Source organism: Barbus barbus (assembly GCF_936440315.1).
Source record: "Barbus barbus genome assembly, chromosome: 20".
Lineage (NCBI taxonomy): Eukaryota > Metazoa > Chordata > Actinopteri > Cypriniformes > Cyprinidae > Barbus > Barbus barbus.
This window is the reverse complement of record NC_136748.1, coordinates 22,556,447-22,574,285: the sequence shown is the minus strand read 5'-3', so window position 1 is coordinate 22,574,285 and position 17,839 is coordinate 22,556,447. Positions and strand designations below refer to the sequence as shown.

The 17,839-nt window shown below is 42.2% G+C and overlaps 1 protein-coding gene across 13 annotated transcripts in view; it reads right to left on the bottom strand.

Moving 5' to 3' along the window:
* Nucleotides 1–17,839, bottom strand: part of LOC306886077 (serine/threonine-protein kinase VRK1-like) — a 104,797-nt gene that overhangs the window by 60,047 nt on the left and 26,911 nt on the right. For 5 of the 13 annotated variants that reach the window (XR_013785590.1, XR_013785593.1, XR_013785595.1 and 2 more), the window contains 2 exons: nucleotides 16,786–16,822; nucleotides 15,880–16,071 (listed from right to left, as the gene is read on the bottom strand). The gene's annotated coding sequence lies outside the window, so the exon portion shown is untranslated. Of the gene's footprint in view, nucleotides 1–11,664; nucleotides 11,846–15,879; nucleotides 16,153–16,712; nucleotides 16,823–17,839 lie in introns of those variants that run through there. The other 8 variants (XR_013785591.1, XR_013785592.1, XR_013785594.1 and 5 more) reach the window with 5 other exon arrangements.

Here is a 17,839-nt window from a genome sequence, read left to right as displayed (position 1 = left end):
ATCTGATGGGCCTGAAGCCGCAGCGCAGGAAGAGGAAATGGATCGGAAGGGGTTACTTCATTATGCAGCAAATTAGAAAAATTCATAATTTATCATTACACCCAGCCGAAATGCCACCCGACTGAGCCTCACCCTGTGAAAAACATCACGCGGAAAGGGAAAAAAAAAAAAATTACTGTCAGAGGCCTGCAGCAGCCAACGAGCAAAATTAATATGCAAATGTATGCAAGAAATTAAAAAGCAGAATTACACAGGCAAATGAGGTAGCTACACTTGAATTGTTAGGATTATGAATAATTACTGCGAATTTCCTGCTCCTAATATAACTTGTTTTTTGATAAACAAAGACTTAATTATCGAGATGCGCTGGAGAATTTCCGCGGCACTCATTAATCTTGCAGAAAAAACAAGTCCCCGGTGGCCGGCGGTAATGAAGAGAGCGTGCCCTGAATCGGCAGAAAGATCAGAGGCACCAGGGTGCCAGGGTAGCAGGAATGAGATGACAGTGCCACTGTCCCTCACGCGTACCCAAGAGTGTCATAACTTCTTCCCCTAACTATCAAAGGGACTTATTTATGCTGGCAACCGAGCCATAAGTCCAATTTTACGAGGCCTGCAGCGCTTGAGGGATAGTATGTTGATGCGCTCTGGAAATGCCACTTTTGTCGGCTCCCCCAGCTTGGTCCCTGCTGATAGCGAACGGTAATGGACCTGAAGGTTGCTGGCAGACGAAGGGAGTTGGCACACCATGGCGCCAACCTACGGGGGGCCATCGGGGCCAGCCACTTTGGGGACACGTGCCATAGGTCTTCGGTAAGGAGCTGGAGTCCGGTGGTGCAGCGGGGGGGAGCAGATAAACATGGACGCATGCTACAGATGGCTTTAATGGGGCCTGCAGGTATCATTTGTTCTTTGGGGAAATCAGCAATCTTCCAACCTTTCCAACCAGTCTGAGACAGACAGGACGTATACACAAAGCGGAACCTGCACATGATAAACAGAGGATGAAAGAGATGGAGAGAAACGCACACACAAAAAGACACAAACACAAGTCAAGGGCACACTCCTTCTTGGCACGTTTGGTGTCATCTGATCAGCTGCGCTGGTCTCAAAAGTGAAATCTGAACCCAGAATGAAGATGAATCCAGGGCCCAAGTCTGGCAACAATATTTCATTTATTTATTTATTTATTTGACTTGCTCTGAAATATATACTTTCTTTATGTTTCTAAAGGCATATATAAGGCACATCAGAGACTAAGAAAAAATTACAGCGTTATTGGCATTAGGTGAGGTGGTCGTCCATCTCCAAGACATCAAAACAAACCCAGAACAGACTGAAGAGTTAATAGAGGACTTAGGATGACAGAGAAAGAAAGATTGTGAAAATCTTGCTCTGTGTATCTGCTTCCACCATGAAATAAAGCTATATTATAAACTGGATAGTTCAATGCTCATTCAGTTGGACATCCATTGGTCAACACAGGGGTCCACAAGTCACGCTTAACAATACAGTAACTGTGATGATGTGAAACACTTGTTTATCTTGTGGTAAGATGGCAATTAAACTGCCTAATTTGTCATTAATATCTATATATCACTCATTAAAGGGTTAGTTCACCCAAAAATTAAATTCTGTCATTAATTACTTCCCCTCATGTCGTTTCAAACCCAAGAGACCTCCGTTCATCTTCGGAACACAAATTAAGATATTTTTTGATGGAATCTGAGAGCTCTCAGACCCTCCATACACAGCAAGGTCCTTACACGATCAAGGTCCAAAAACCTAGCAAGGAGATCAGTAAAATAATCCATGTGACATCAGGGGTTTAACCGTAATTTTACGAAGCTACGAGAATACTTTTTGCATGCAAAGAAAACAAAAATAACGACTTTATTCAACAGTTTGTCTCTATGTCAGCGCAGCACCATTTTGGATTATATCTGCTGGACGGAAACTGCATACGCTCTCAGATTTCATATAAAATATCTTCATTTGTGTTCCGAAGATGAACGGAGGTCTTACGGGTTTGGAACAACATGAGGGTGAGTAATTAACCCTTAAATGCATACCTCGGGTCTTTAGCGACCCGGGACGTCGTTAACTACCCTCTCCCCCTTTCATTTTTTAAAGTTAGACATTAGCTTTCTTAGTATTCCTCAATCTATTCATTATAAACAATATAACAAGAAAAAATAATACAATTTAAAATAATGTCTGTAAAGATTTTACTGGTTTGAATGGCTATACTGCAGAGCAATTACTGTATGCCATAAAATATAAATGTCACTGTCATTTGATGGTGGATGTGGTAAATAAGCTGCCAGCGATCAAACTATAGTAGTTTTGCGAATATGTTTGAGATCACAAATATGAGTCAGATGCTGAATGTACTGTGGAAGTGCGCTCTGAAGATGACAGCGATGGTACAATCATTTGCTCAAATTGAAGCCTTCTAAGTTTCAAAAGGTAACGAAATATCCTTTATTTTATTCTTCTGTAATGGATCTTAAAATATCAAGAGTTTTTTACTATTGCAGCAGTTTAGGACCCATCTGTGCTGGATATATATGTCCGGGTCACTAAAGACCCAAATATGTAAGAGTGATTGGCGAAACATTCATGCATTTAAGGGTTAATGACAGAATTTCCATTCCAAAAATGAAAATTCTGTCATTAATCCATCCTCTGCACTTCAATAACTGTCTGGTTCAGCTCAGCTACCAAATCTGACCTCAGAAGACTACGGAGGGTAGTCCGGACTGCTGACCGAATCATTGGTTCAACCCTCCCCACTCTCCAAGAGCTGTACTTATCCAGAGTGAGTAAAAGGGCTGGTAAAATCACTCTGGACCCCTCACATCCAGCACACGCTCTCTTTGAACTGTTACGTCTGGTCGACGCTACAGAGCTCTGAGCACCAGAACGACCAGACACAGAAACAGTATCTTCCATCAGGCAATCCATCTCATGAACACTTGACCCGTTCCAAACCCGTAAGACCTTCATTCATCTTCAGAACACAAATTAAGATATTTTTGATGAAAAATATATTGATATAGACAGCAATGAAACTGACAAGTTCAAGGCCCAGAAATGTAGTAAGGACATTGTTAAAAGAAGAATTGTTGAATATAGTCATTATTTTTGTTTTCTTTGCGCATAAAAAGTATTCTCGTAGCTTCATGAAATTATGCTTTTGAACCACTGAAAATTGGAGATGTGTGCGTGTGTGTATTTTAAAGATGCACTAGTGTATCGGTGCATACACAACACACACACTCTTGACATGCCATAAGGTCTACCTACATACCTACAATTACAGATTATATGTATATGTGGTGCCCACAGAAAAATAAATATACAAATATCAAAACGTGCTTAACAAATATGGCAATATTTGTCTGTACTAAACACTAAAGAGGGACTTTTACCTTTTTCTTTCCATACCTGAGCAGAGACTTTTATTTTGATACGGGAAGATCACGCATACGGACGCTATCTGCCGCTGCCGCTCATAGATACAGAGGAGCTGGCAGAGACAAGACGTGATTCCCGACTCTCATTTGTTTTCCTGTATTTACAGGTACATAATGTGAACGTTTGAGAAAACTGTTTAAATTTCATGCCTTCTGTTAAATCGCGATGTATAGTGAGATCCATTGTTGAGGTTATGTGACAAATCATACAGTTTATTCCCTTGATGTGTTGTGAAGGCCGTGCAGCCATGGTAACGCTGTATATGATCCTATTAAGATGCCCTTCGAAGTTTAACATGTTATTATTTAGTAAATCTGAGGTGGATGTTTTATTTGTTTATATTGAAAAGTTCATCAGTTAATTTAAATGCTCTGTTTAAGATTCACTCTGGACTCGCGCTTGGCGCGTTTACTGATCACGTGATCAGCTCGTGTAGAGAGACGGGTAATGGCGGCTGAAATGCTTTATATTGTCCATTTATGGGGAACTAAATGTGAAATAAGTGTCACAAATGTTTTGAACTGTAAAACAGAGTTAAAGTTTGCATTTATGTGCATGATCTGAGTAAACTAATACTAGATATAACAAAAGAATATGAATGAGAGATTTTTGAATGTTAAAAGTGGATTAAATGCAGAGAATACAATGTCAAAGAATGAATGAAAGAGAAAAGACAATGAGAAGTAATACTGAGACTTTATTTGTTTTCTTTTGAAGAAGAATGAGTGTTTTATTCATGTGGAATACTGACTATTTGTCAATAAATATAGATACAGAGGAGCTGGCAGAGACAAGACGTGATTCCCGACTCTCATTTGTTTTCCTGTATTTACAGTAATCTGGCTGTCGGGTCTCCGGAGCCGGGACCTGCAACAGATTCTTGGGGGCTCGTCCGGGATCAGCCTTACGTGACACGGGAAGGCTGATCCAACCATATCAGGACCATTGAGACCAGGCGGCGTTGGGCTAGAGGCCGGCGGCTGCTACATCCACAGACGACGAGACACGAGGCGCGTGCCAGGTGACCTGCAGACGATTATCTCCATCCTGAGGTCAAGGCTGCAACGGAAGGGGCGACAGAAAGCGGGATCATGGCGGATCGTGCGAGGAAGCGCTTGGTGTGGGACATCCGAAAAGAACTGATCACACTACCTGCTGATGAACTGTTCCACATTGCCAAGGTCATCGGTCCTGTGCAAGGTAAAGACTCATCTGAACTGGACCTGGAGGACAGTGAGGGTTGTTTTGAATACATCAACGCCTTTATGTCAAGTGAATCTTTACTTGAGACTGAGGATCAAGGTATGAGTGGACTGTTGACATTGCAGGAGACTGTAAAATCAGCAAAACAGTTTTGCAACACTGAATGTACATCTGATGTTGATACAAACACTTACCTTGCACATGTGTCCCATCCACTCACTACTGATGAACAGCCACTAGCCACAAATAACACCTACCTGACACCACAGGCTGCAACTAATTTAGGGGGTGTTAAGGGGGCTGAACCTAGAACAAACACAGATCTAAGTAAAATGCTTGCAGAGTATGAAGCACTTAGCAAGAAAATACAACAATACATGACAACACCCACACAACACACTGATATGGCTCGATCTGGTGCACAGGGGAACTCCATTCCACCGCCACCCCTGCACCGGACTGAACGACCTCAGCTGACAGCTCATAGCAGTACATTCCCACTGGTAGGACTTCCATGTATCCAGCCCCGCGAGTTCAAGATACACGGAGGCCAGATTGGAGACCACTCGTCAGACATTGCATATAACAATGTATGCAGACAAATGGATGCTGGCCTCAGAGAGAACTTAAGCGAGACTGACGTTATCAGAGGTGTGCTAAGAATCATCAAGCCCGGCATTTTCAAGGAGATGCTGATAAATAAGGATGACATGACAGTAGATGAATTAAAAGGGTTCCTGCAGTCACACCTGGGAGATCAGAGCAGCACAGAATTATTTCAAGAATTGATGTGCACTAAACAAAGCGACCACGAGACACCTCAGCAGTTCTTATACCGTGTCATGGGGTTGAAGCAGAAAATACTTTATGCAGCAAGGCAAACTGATTCAGACCACAAGTATAGTGCAGCCACTGTGCAAGATGTGTTTTTACACACAGTATACCAGGGCCTGAGCCACCGATGTAAAGACATCCGCAGCGAATTGAAGCCACTGCTTGCTGACAGTAATGTGACTGACGATGCCATCCTCAGACATGTAATGAAAGTCACGAGTGATGAAAATGAGAGGCTGCGACGACTGGGCCCACCGACCAGAATGAAACAGTCCACAGCGAGTAGTGCTCAAGTCCACAGTGAACCTGACAGCGATGGAGGAAGGACAGAGACTGCGAGAAAAAGCCAAAATGACCCAATCAAACAACTTACCGCGAGAATCGACGCTCTTACCAACATGGTTGATACACTACAACACGCCCTGGCGACACGGGTGGAGAGGGGTTGCCAATGCTCAGCCAGTCAACCAATTTCACACAGAGTTAGCCGCTCACGATGCTGTTCACAGTGTACTGGAGAAGGGAGACAGGACTGTCCACATTGCCTCATTTGCGGTGAGGAGGGGCACCGGGCAGCTGGGTGTTTGAGACGACTTCAGCGGCAGGGAAACGGAAGCCGGCCACTGCAGAGGGACAACCAGTGACCGCTGAACGAATGTCCCAAACTGACTCGACCTTCTCGACACTGGAGGGAACTGAAGGGATAAAAGCCATAGATCAAAGACATAACCAGAGACAAAAGGACAAATCAACGGACCCAAAAGTGAAACACAAGACGCAAAGAACAAACAGTCTTGAACCTTACCAGACCAAAACTGACACCATAATTAAACTGATAGGAAACAAAGCATTAACTCAGTGCAATTTGAATGGACTCACCGTGAGGGCACTGCTCGACACAGGGGCACAGGTCAGCATAGTTGATCGCGTGTGGAAAGAGAAATACCTACCTGATATCGAGGTGAGACCACTGCAAGACTTACTGGGATGCGGGGATGATCTGAAGGTGTGTGCAGTCAATGGAGATCCTATTCCATTTGACGGATGGACAGTTATTACAGTCAACTTGCTAGGAAACGAGGACCCCAGCCTATCCATCAATGTGCCGTTCCTAGTAAGCAAAATGCCAATTGAGAGACCACTCTTGGGTTTCAATGTGATTGAGGAACTGATTCAGGGTCAACCGAAACAGCTCATGCAAACACTTACCGCTCTATTAGCTGGAGCTATTGATGTCCCAAATGAAAAGGCACAAACGTTAATTGACATTATACAGACTACCGAAGAAGAAGAATGTGGTCGTCTGAAAGTTGGCCAGAGTGGAGCCGTCATTCCAGCAGGACAGGTTGCTTGGGTGCAATGTCGGATCACGTCAAAGTTAACACAGTTGGATTCAGTAGTCTTGTTTGAGCCACAAGAGGATAACACCCATCTGAGATGCTTGGATATCGGAGAGGGGCTCCTGGAGATGCCTAACAAAGGCGACTCATATACATCTGTACCCATAGGGAATTACACAGGATGTGACGTAGTTCTACCACAGGGCACGGTCATTGGGACACTGCAGCGGATAGAAAGAATAGTGGAACCGGGACAATCGAGTGGAGCAAGGCAGACAGTCAGGGTCCAGATGGCAGGGACGGAGGAGGCAGTCAATAACACGGGCTTGTGGCATCCTCCTGTTGACTTGGGGCATTTGAGTGACAGTCAACGTGAAATTGTACAGAAGATGTTATACGAGGAGTCTAGCGTCTTCAGTAAAGGTGACGATGACATTGGATGCATCCCCAGTCTGCAGATGTCCATCACCCTTCAAGATGCTATTCCAGTTCAGAGAGCATATTCTGCTGTGCCGAAACCCCTGTTCAGTGAGGTAAAAGGATATATACAAGAACTCCTGGCCAAGGGATGGATTGTCAAGTCCAAGTCTCCGTATGCCGCTCCAGTGGTTTGCGTTAGGAAGAAGGACGGCAAGCTCCGGCTCTGTGTGGACTACCGCCTCCTAAATAAAAAAACCATTCCCGATCGACACCCGTTGCCCAGGATACGGGAGTTAATAGACACGCTTGGAGGATATTCCTGGTTTAGTATTTTAGACCAGGGTAAGGCCTACCACCAGGGCTTTATCGACGAGGGTTCCAGACACATGACAGCATTCATTACCCCTTGGGGCCTGTATGAGTGGGTGCGGATCCCCTTCGGCCTGTCTAACGCGCCTGCTGCTTTCCAACGCAGCATGGAGGAGATGCTAGAGTCGTTAAGGGATGAGTGCTGCATACCCTACCTAGATGACGTTCTGTGTTATGCTAAGTCATTTGAAGAGCATGTTGAGAGCATTAGGAGAGTGTTAAGGGCCCTTCGGTGTCACGGCGTAAAACTGAAACCTGAAAAATGTGAGATATTTCGGAAGGAGGTCAGGTACGTGGGGCGCCTGGTGTCCGCCGAAGGAGTGAGGATAGATCCAAGGGACCTGGAGGCTGTTCGATCTCTCGCACACAGAACCCCACAGACGGTGGGGGATGTACGAAGGCTGTTGGGGTTCCTCGGCTATTATCGGACGTTTATCCAGGACTTCTCCAGAGTTGCAAGGCCCCTGTACGAGTTGCTGCAGGCGAAGACAGGACCTGAGCAAACCTTGCATGGCCAAAGAAAAGCTAGGGGGCCACAAGTTTCCTCAAAGACTCCAGTGGAGTGGACAAGAGACCATCAACAAGCTTTGGAGAGACTAGTTGGCATGCTAGAGGAACCACCAGTGCTGGCCTATCCGAACTTTAACCTGCCTTTCACTCTCCACACCGACGCGTCAGAGGAGGGCCTGGGAGCGATTCTCTATCAGCACCAGGAGGGAAAGCTGGGGGTAATTGGCTATGGCTCCAGGACACTGACGAAGGCTGAGAGGAATTATCGGTTGCACAGCGGCAAGCTGGAGTTCCTGGCCTTAAAGTGGGCAGTCTGCGAAAAGTTCCGGGACTACCTGTTCTATGCCCAGCACTTCACTGTGTATACCGATAACAACCCACTGACTTACGTGATGAGCACTGCAAAGCTTAACGCGGTGGGCCATCGCTGGGTCGGGGAGTTGTCTGATTTCCGGTTCGACATCAAATACCGGCCAGGAAGAGTTAACATTGACGCTGACACGCTGTCGCGTCTTCCCCTGGACATTGAAGTGTTTGAGACACAGTGTACAGAACAGCTACCCACCAGTGTTGTACAAGCGGCCTGGGAGGGTAGTCATGTGTCTGAGGAAAAGGATGTGGCTTGGATTGCTGCTTTGTACATGTCTGCTGCGGAGGAGAAAGTAGAGCCATCGCCCACCTGCTTGCCGACAATTGAACTGGAGGAACTGATCACAGCCCAAAGAGACGATCCTGTGATTTCGCAAGTAAGGCAGTGGAAAGTAGATGGTGTCAATCCAACAGAAGAAATGAGAGGAAACTTGATAGGGACCAGCAGGAGGCTCATGTACGAGTGGAGTAAACTACATGTGGAAGGGGGACTTCTCTACCGAAGGACGATGGAGAGAAAGCAACTAGTCCTGCCGAGCAAATATAAGAAGCTGGCCCTGGAGCACCTCCACGACAGGATGGGACATGTGGGGACAGAGAGAGTACTCAGGTTGGCGAGGGATCGATTCTACTGGCCGTATATGAAGACTGAGATAGAAGGGTACGTCACCCGGAAGTGTCCCTGTATAAAGCAGAAGAAGCCCTCCACACATGTCCGAGCACCCATGAGTTGTATTACAACACACTCACCTATGGAGCTGGTGTGTATAGATTACCTCCACTTGGAGCCGAGCCGTGGGGGGTATGAGTACATCCTGGTGGTTATGGATCATTTCACCAGGTTTGCTCAGGCCTACCCAACTAAAAACAAGTCAGGGCAGACTGCAGCAGAGCGATTATTCCAGGACTATATCCCACGCTTTGGGTACCCGGCTAAGTTGCACCATGATCAGGGCCGTGAATTTGAGAATGGATTGTTTCGGACTCTCAGACAACTGGCTGGCATTGGGCACTCCCGCACGTCGCCATACCATCCGCAAGGGAACCCCGTGGAAAGGTTCAACCGGACCCTCTTGCAGATGCTGAGGACGCTGACAGACAGGGAAAAGGAGAGATGGAAAAACCACTTACCTCAGGTTGTACACGCATACAACTGTACCCGCCACGAGTCCACAGGGTTTTCTCCCTTTTACCTGCTGTACGGACGACATCCTCATCTCCCAGTTGATCTGATCTTTGGTCTCGTGGAGTCAGAGGAAGAAACAACACCTAAGGGGTACGCAAAACAGTGGGCACACAGGATGAGTGAAGCGTACAAGATCGCTGAGAGTCAAAGTCGACAGTCAAGTGCAAGAGGGAAAATTCAGTATGACCGGAAAGCGAGAGGGGTTGTGCTGAAGGCAGGAGATCGAGTATTGGTTAGGAATCTTGGAGAACGAGGAGGCCCAGGAAAGTTGCGGTCCTACTGGGAGAAAGCTGTGTACGTGGTGAAAGAACAAATATCAAACAACCCAGTGTATGTCGTATATCCTGAGAACAGTGACAGTAGAAAGACCAGGACACTACATCGAAACCTGTTGCTACTAGTGAACGATCTACCTGTAGAAGCTCCAGCGACGACACCCGGATCCAAGAGACCTGAAAGACGGAAAAAAACAGTGAGACACACAAACAACGACAACATGGATGACAAAGACAGTGACCTCGCAAGCTCCGATGCAGAGAGTAGCACAGGAGGATACTGGGTAAAGGCTCCAGTCAGTTGGCCAATGTCAGGAAGCGACCAACTCCCAGAGCAAGCTCCTGTATGGGAAACCACTCGTGTTCTACAGGGAAGGGAAAACCCAGAACAGAGTCAAGACAGAGAGGTTCAAAGAATAAGTGAGAGCCCAGCAGACAGAAGAACAGCTACTTACCTTGAGGCTGCACATCCAGTTTACGCTGATGCGTCGAACGGAGCAAATACAGAAAGTGAGCCTGATGGTGTTGAAAGAGCTGAGGGTCTGGGGATGGAAGAAGAGGCCAGTGCCAGAAGGTCAACTAGAGAGCGGAGGCCAAGACAAATTTATACCTATGATACGTTGGGCCAACCTGTGATCCACCCCTATACTCACACACTGAACTCAGTTACTGCTTACCCCACTCAACACATGCCCGTTTGGGGTTTACACAACTACACCACACCCATTACTTACCCTCACTGGTATTTGCCTTCCGCCTACACACCTTATGGGGTTACAACTGCTGTTTATTGAGAATAATTAAAGTGTTTGGTGATGGGAAGCTTTGATTTTTTTTTGTCAGGGAGAGTGTGGTGCCCACAGAAAAATAAATATACAAATATCAAAACGTGCTTAACAAATATGGCAATATTTGTCTGTACTAAACACTAAAGAGGGACTTTTACCTTTTTCTTTCCATACCTGAGCAGAGACTTTTATTTTGATACGGGAAGATCACGCATACGGACGCTATCTGCCGCTGCCGCTCATAGATACAGAGGAGCTGGCAGAGACAAGACGTGATTCCCGACTCTCATTTGTTTTCCTGTATTTACAGGTACATAATGTGAACGTTTGAGAAAACTGTTTAAATTTCATGCCTTCTGTTAAATCGCGATGTATAGTGAGATCCATTGTTGAGGTTATGTGACAAATCATACAGTTTATTCCCTTGATGTGTTGTGAAGGCCGTGCAGCCATGGTAACGCTGTATATGATCCTATTAAGATGCCCTTCGAAGTTTAACATGTTATTATTTAGTAAATCTGAGGTGGATGTTTTATTTGTTTATATTGAAAAGTTCATCAGTTAATTTAAATGCTCTGTTTAAGATTCACTCTGGACTCGCGCTTGGCGCGTTTACTGATCACGTGATCAGCTCGTGTAGAGAGACGGGTAATGGCGGCTGAAATGCTTTATATTGTCCATTTATGGGGAACTAAATGTGAAATAAGTGTCACAAATGTTTTGAACTGTAAAACAGAGTTAAAGTTTGCATTTATGTGCATGATCTGAGTAAACTAATACTAGATATAACAAAAGAATATGAATGAGAGATTTTTGAATGTTAAAAGTGGATTAAATGCAGAGAATACAATGTCAAAGAATGAATGAAAGAGAAAAGACAATGAGAAGTAATACTGAGACTTTATTTGTTTTCTTTTGAAGAAGAATGAGTGTTTTATTCATGTGGAATACTGACTATTTGTCAATAAATATAGATACAGAGGAGCTGGCAGAGACAAGACGTGATTCCCGACTCTCATTTGTTTTCCTGTATTTACAGTAATCTGGCTGTCGGGTCTCCGGAGCCGGGACCTGCAACATATATATATAAAAAAAGCTTTCTAGTTGTAAAATTTTGTAGTTCAAAATGAGATACTTCTGTATCAATTAACCACCACTGCTGTCATGCTGGCAGCTCCTGTCTGTTGTTTCAAAACAAAGCCATCTATCCCAGTGATGTCTAGCTTCAAGCTGACAGGGGGCTTTGATGCTGCGATGCTTCTCTCCAAATGGAACACTTCCACCCAACACTCACCTCTCACCACACAGCCAGTGCTGTCTAGAGCTTGCCCGATAGACATGAAAAGCAAAATAGATCTTTAAGGAAGCCCTGCCATGCCCCATAAATTACCTCTGAAAAATCAGAAAACAAGCCTTTCGACACTTGTCAAAAGTATCATTTTGGGAAAAGGGGGGTATGGAAATTAATAGGCAACAGTTCCTCACAGGTGATGGAAAGGAGAAATAAAAGAGTTGAGGTGGTTTTAATTTTCAAAGGCTGTTCCACCAATAAGAATGCCATAGATGCTGTCAAATCAATCTGAAATGAGCACAATGGACACTTTGACTACATAATCAAGTCTTACATCCTTATAAATATAAATAAAACAGATGCACCACAGACTGAGGTGCAGATGTTAGCGGTGAGATCCCTCTTGTTTTGTAGAGCCTCATGAACAATGCTAGTATAGTGACTACAAAGTGGCCACAGGAGGTCATGGAACCTCCAACATTAAGAGACCACTAAGACCCAATTAGAAGCATGGTGACCCAGAGGACCATTGCCCTTTCCTTTCAACAGCCCTCTGTGGAGCTTCATTACAGGAAAGATGCACGGATCTGATCTCCAAGGACATTTTGGACAAACCAACAGGGCTCATCATCCTCTAAACACGCAAACAAACACACCATTATCACAACATCCAAAAAAACAACAACAACAAGCAGGGTTTATGTCCACGATGAGTTGAGCATGCATGCAATTAGGCACAGTGGAAAAAGAAGAGACAACAGATGGTGAAGTGTTGAACATGTCATGATCTGGTCAAGCAAGGACATGGCAAGCTGGTGATTACACCAGCACCCAAAAACAACAACTGCATTAGAGCTGAAAATGAGGTGATAACTGTCGTGCTATATGACCGGCTTCAAGACTGGCTTGTAGGGAATAGATTACTGAACAATATGTTTTATGCTGATCTATAATCGAAAAGGCACAAAGGGGAAGCAATGGACTAATATTTGCACTTAAAGAGACATTTCACGCAAATCAACCCAAAATGACAATTCTGTTTTCTCTCCCCATGTTGTTCAAAATCTGAACGGCTTTCATTCTTCAGCAAAACAACAAAACACAACACACACTCGAAACAAAACAAATAATTTTAATTAAAAATAAATAAATTAAAAAACAACAAAAAGTAACCAAAACAAAACAAAATATATATACAAAGTAAAACAAAATAAAAAGGAAAACAAAAAGTTAAAAAGGGTAAAACAAAACAAACAAAATAACACAAAAGCTGCAAAAAAAAAAAAATTGTTTAAGAATTTCAACCGAGAATGAAGACTAAAGCAGATCCAAATTGACAAAACATGAACTGTGTGCAAGTTCAAAACGATGAGGTGAAGTAAATGAAGACAATTTCCATTTTTACCTTAAATCCTTAACAACAGCTAAATACACTATAATATAGAATATATATATATATATATATATATATATATATATATATATATATATATATAAAACACACACATATGATAAATGTATAAATATATATATAATATGTGTGTGTGTGTAAGACACCTGTATAAAAAAAAAAAAAAAAAAAAAAAAAAAAAAAGGTATGGAAAATTCCTTCATATTAAAACAGTGACAGTGACATACAGCCAAGTATGGTAACCCATACTCGGAATTTGTGCTCTGCACTTAACCCATCCAAAGTGCACACACACAGCAGTGAACACACACCCGGAGCAGTGGGCAGCCATTTAAAACAAAGCATTGTGCCCTATTTTTACAGTTTTTATTACAGTGTAGTAGGTGTAAAACAATAAACCCATCGCATAACAATTTAAGAGTCTTTCTAAGAGTATCTCAGGGTGTATGAATAAACGGTGGCAGAATGTAGTACTCTTGCCCAGGGCTTTCCAATAATGTCCATTTCTCCTTCAGTGTCTTATAGAAATAACTGCTTTCTAACTTGGCGGGAGCCCTAAAGACATGCCTCTGGATATCCTGGCAGAGCGATGGCAGTTAATGTGTTTGACCAAAGATCTGAGTCCCACAAACCAGAAGGATCATGTTTTAATTGAAGCCCAGTCCAAACCAAAGCACCAGGATTTTTAACACATGGTTGGGAGTTATAAATGCAAATTTACAGCTCTCGTTTTGCCAGAAATGTGCCCCTCTAGGTACTTAAATGCTAAGATTTATAACCACAGTGCAGTGGACACTGTCTGATGTGATGCCAGTTATTGCAGGGCACAGGGGCATGTTTTCGCCCTTATGCAGAGGCAGGGTGGGTTCTGCTGGGTTGGAGTCGTCCTCCATTTGCACAGAGAGCGTGAGGGTGGCTGTTAACGGATATGATTGCGCTGTGAAGCGAGCGGTTTGTGTGAAGAGGTGATTAACATAGGTGGGAGATCGCACATATACGTGTCATCAAGAGCAGCTGTTGATTCTAGCCTGGGGACCAAAGGCAGCGGTTTCATGTACTATATATGTGTGTGTGTGTGTGTGTGTGAGAGAGAGAGTGAGAGAGAGAGACAGAGACACAGAGGGTGTGTTTGATTGTTCTCAGCAGGCTAAGCACAGAGCAAGAGTGCAAAATGATTAGCTAGTCTTTCAGTTATCATTTGAAGTTGGCAACGATATATTATGGTTTGTGTCCCATTTAATCAATAAATTAAGATAGCTCTTACATACCAAGCCTGTATGTGTCATGTCAATTACCACTGAAAATAACTGACTTTTCCCATAACTTGTAAAAACAAACACAAACCATGTAAAGTAACATCTAGAAGACCTTTTTTCTTTTTTTCAATACACACTTAGTTAAAAAAGATTTATAATTTTAACACAAATGTTGCATTTAGCAAATCTCCAAATGAATATCCATTTTACAAACTGTAAGTGATGCCTAAACTCAGATGAGACATTTCTAATTATAGAATTTTTTAATATTTTTTTTTGTGTTGTTCTTAGATTGTTTTTTATATTTATATTAAGCTTTTATTATTATTATTATTATTATTGAAGGTGTTGTTATTATTGTTTTTATTCTTTTTTCTTTGCACTTAATCTGTGTATTGAACTTTTACAAAAAATACAGAATAGTGAAAAACACTGTTCCCACTCCACCCCAACCAATAAATAAACAAATAAATGAATAAATAATTGAATTAAACAAACTAAATTGAAAATACACACAACAACAAAAAGAAAAAAAAAATCTACTCAATACAGAAGTATACTGTAATACAGAGGATGTCAAGCATGTATAGAATATACTGACATACTGTCTGAATCATGAAAGTTTAGAAATAAAAAGAATCTAGCCATATATCAAGTTTACACACATAATTGAACAAACTAAATCTTAAAAAAATAAAGTGGGTATCCAGACACCCCCCCCCCCCCCCCCCCCCCAAAAAAAATAAAAAATAAAAAATATATATATATATATATATTTAGCTTTATGTTAAATTTTTAGCTAATTTAGTATTTCAACATTTAATATAATAAGAATAATTATTTAATAGAAATAATTACTATTTAAAACACTATTTTAACCATGCAAAATTCCATCCCAATAGACTTCCATTCTAAGTGCATTACTATAAATCCGGTTGTTTATTTTTACAGACTCAGTGATGAGTCAAAATTATTGTCTGTGGTAATTGTCTGAGCTTAACTTGTTTTGAACTGGAAACAATCCTTTAAAATCTAAAAGGATAATATGGTTAACTATTCCCATTCCCCCGTGCAAATGTGCTTTCCTGCATTTTCACTTCATTAAAATTAAAACCGAGCAAATACACCAACTCATATTTCTACCTACATTTCAGAGAAACATCTTCCAAAGCGGTTAGCCAGGCGCACGTAGTTGCTGGCAGCCGATTGGCTGAAGTGGGGTGAAGGGAGGGAAGTTCAGTAAGCTCATGGACTCCTCTAAGGAGTTCCCCTCAAGGCAGTCTTCAGGCAAGCTTCGGGACAACACCAACATGCTATCACCACCCTGTGGAAAAACAGTCTGGAGAAGACGGCACAATCCACCACTAAGAACCTAATTGTAAATTTATAGATGCATTAAAAGTTAACATTACCCTGATAACTATTTCCATGCCAACCACAGGGAAAAACAGCCATTGTTTTAACAGACATTTCAGTACCCGTAAAAAGAGACAAAGTAAAAGGAGGTTATGATGAAGTACCTATCTGAACAAAGCACACATGGCGTTTCGTCATTCAGTGAGGAATTTAACATTGCCATACACACACAAACACAAAATCAACATCTAGCGAGCTCTGATTCAACTGAAACACTTCATGCTCACTGCCATCAGTGAGCTTCCAGTCAAAATAAATAGCAACTGATTGGGAGGTGGGCTGGTCTTTGGGATTAGCCTGAATTTTATCGTGTGTGGCAGAAACATTAAAAAAAATCAACGTCATTACAGAATACAGCATGTTGTTTAGCGGCGGTGTCCGTGTCCTACTAGCCTTAAAATGAAAAGACACGCGAGTCACAAATTGTTACGTGCAAACCTTGTGCCTGATGAATTTATGAGTAAACTACATCCTCGTTTTTGCAAAGAGAGATGGAGGGAGGAGGATGCGAGAGCAAAAGAGAGGGGTGGTAAACAAGCGTACTGGTTTGAGGCCACATTTCCATCCACAGAGGGCAAATTCAACATGCATTTAAAAGGACAGTTCACCAAAGATGAAAATGCTGTAATTTACTCACCCTCATGTTGATTCAAATATGTAGGACTGACTTTCTTCTGTGAAACACAAAAAATACATTTTGATTAATGTATTTGTCAAGCTTTTCCATGAAATTATAATGAATCAGCATAGATGTTTTCTAGCTTCAAAAATAATGTAAAAGTACCATTAAAGTATAATGGTAATGCTTTACGTTGATGGTGCCCTTTAGACATTCTGTTGACTAGATGCAACTTTGCAAGTATGTGTAAACTTATTCTACTAACCCTAACATTTCACTAATACACTATTTACACTCTAATGACTAGTAGTTGACATGTACTGTAGTTGGAAAGGTTACCTATAGATAACTGAATTTCTAAAGAGGGCCATCAAAACAAAGTGTAACCAGTATGATAAAAGTAGTCCAAGTGACAACTGCGTTTGACATTTTGTTAAACCATATGATAGTTTTGTTTAAGAAATAACATTTTCAGTGTTATTTTTTTCCCTTCAGTAAGCAATTAGCTGTTGCAACCAAATCGCTGAATCAGTGAGAACCAAATCTGTGAAAGAGTCATTCAGACCAGTTTTTTTAAACAGGATCAGCAGAATCACTGAAAAGATCTGATTCAAAAGAATAATAGTTCATTAATCTACATAACCTGCTAGCTCTTTAGACACAGTCTTAAAGGTATAGTTCATCCAAAAATTAAAATCAACCTTTGATTTACTCACCCACAAGCCAACCTAGGTGTATATGACTGACTTCTTTCAGACATATACAATCAGAGTTATATTAACAAATGTCCTGGCTCGTCAAGGCTTTATAATGGAATTGAAGGTCGAGATTTTGAAGGCCAAAAAAGTGCATCCATCCATCATAAAAAGTACTCCACACGGTTATGGGGGTTAATAAAGGCCTTCTGAAGCGAAGCGATTTGTTTGTGAAAGAAAAATATCCATATTTAAAAATATCCAGATTTAAAACTTCTGTTAGTTTCTGCTGTTGTTCACGAGAAAGTGACGTTCCAGAGAATGATGTAGGCGTTGTTTTTTTCAGCAAAGGAAAACCATTCTCCTCTCACCTTATA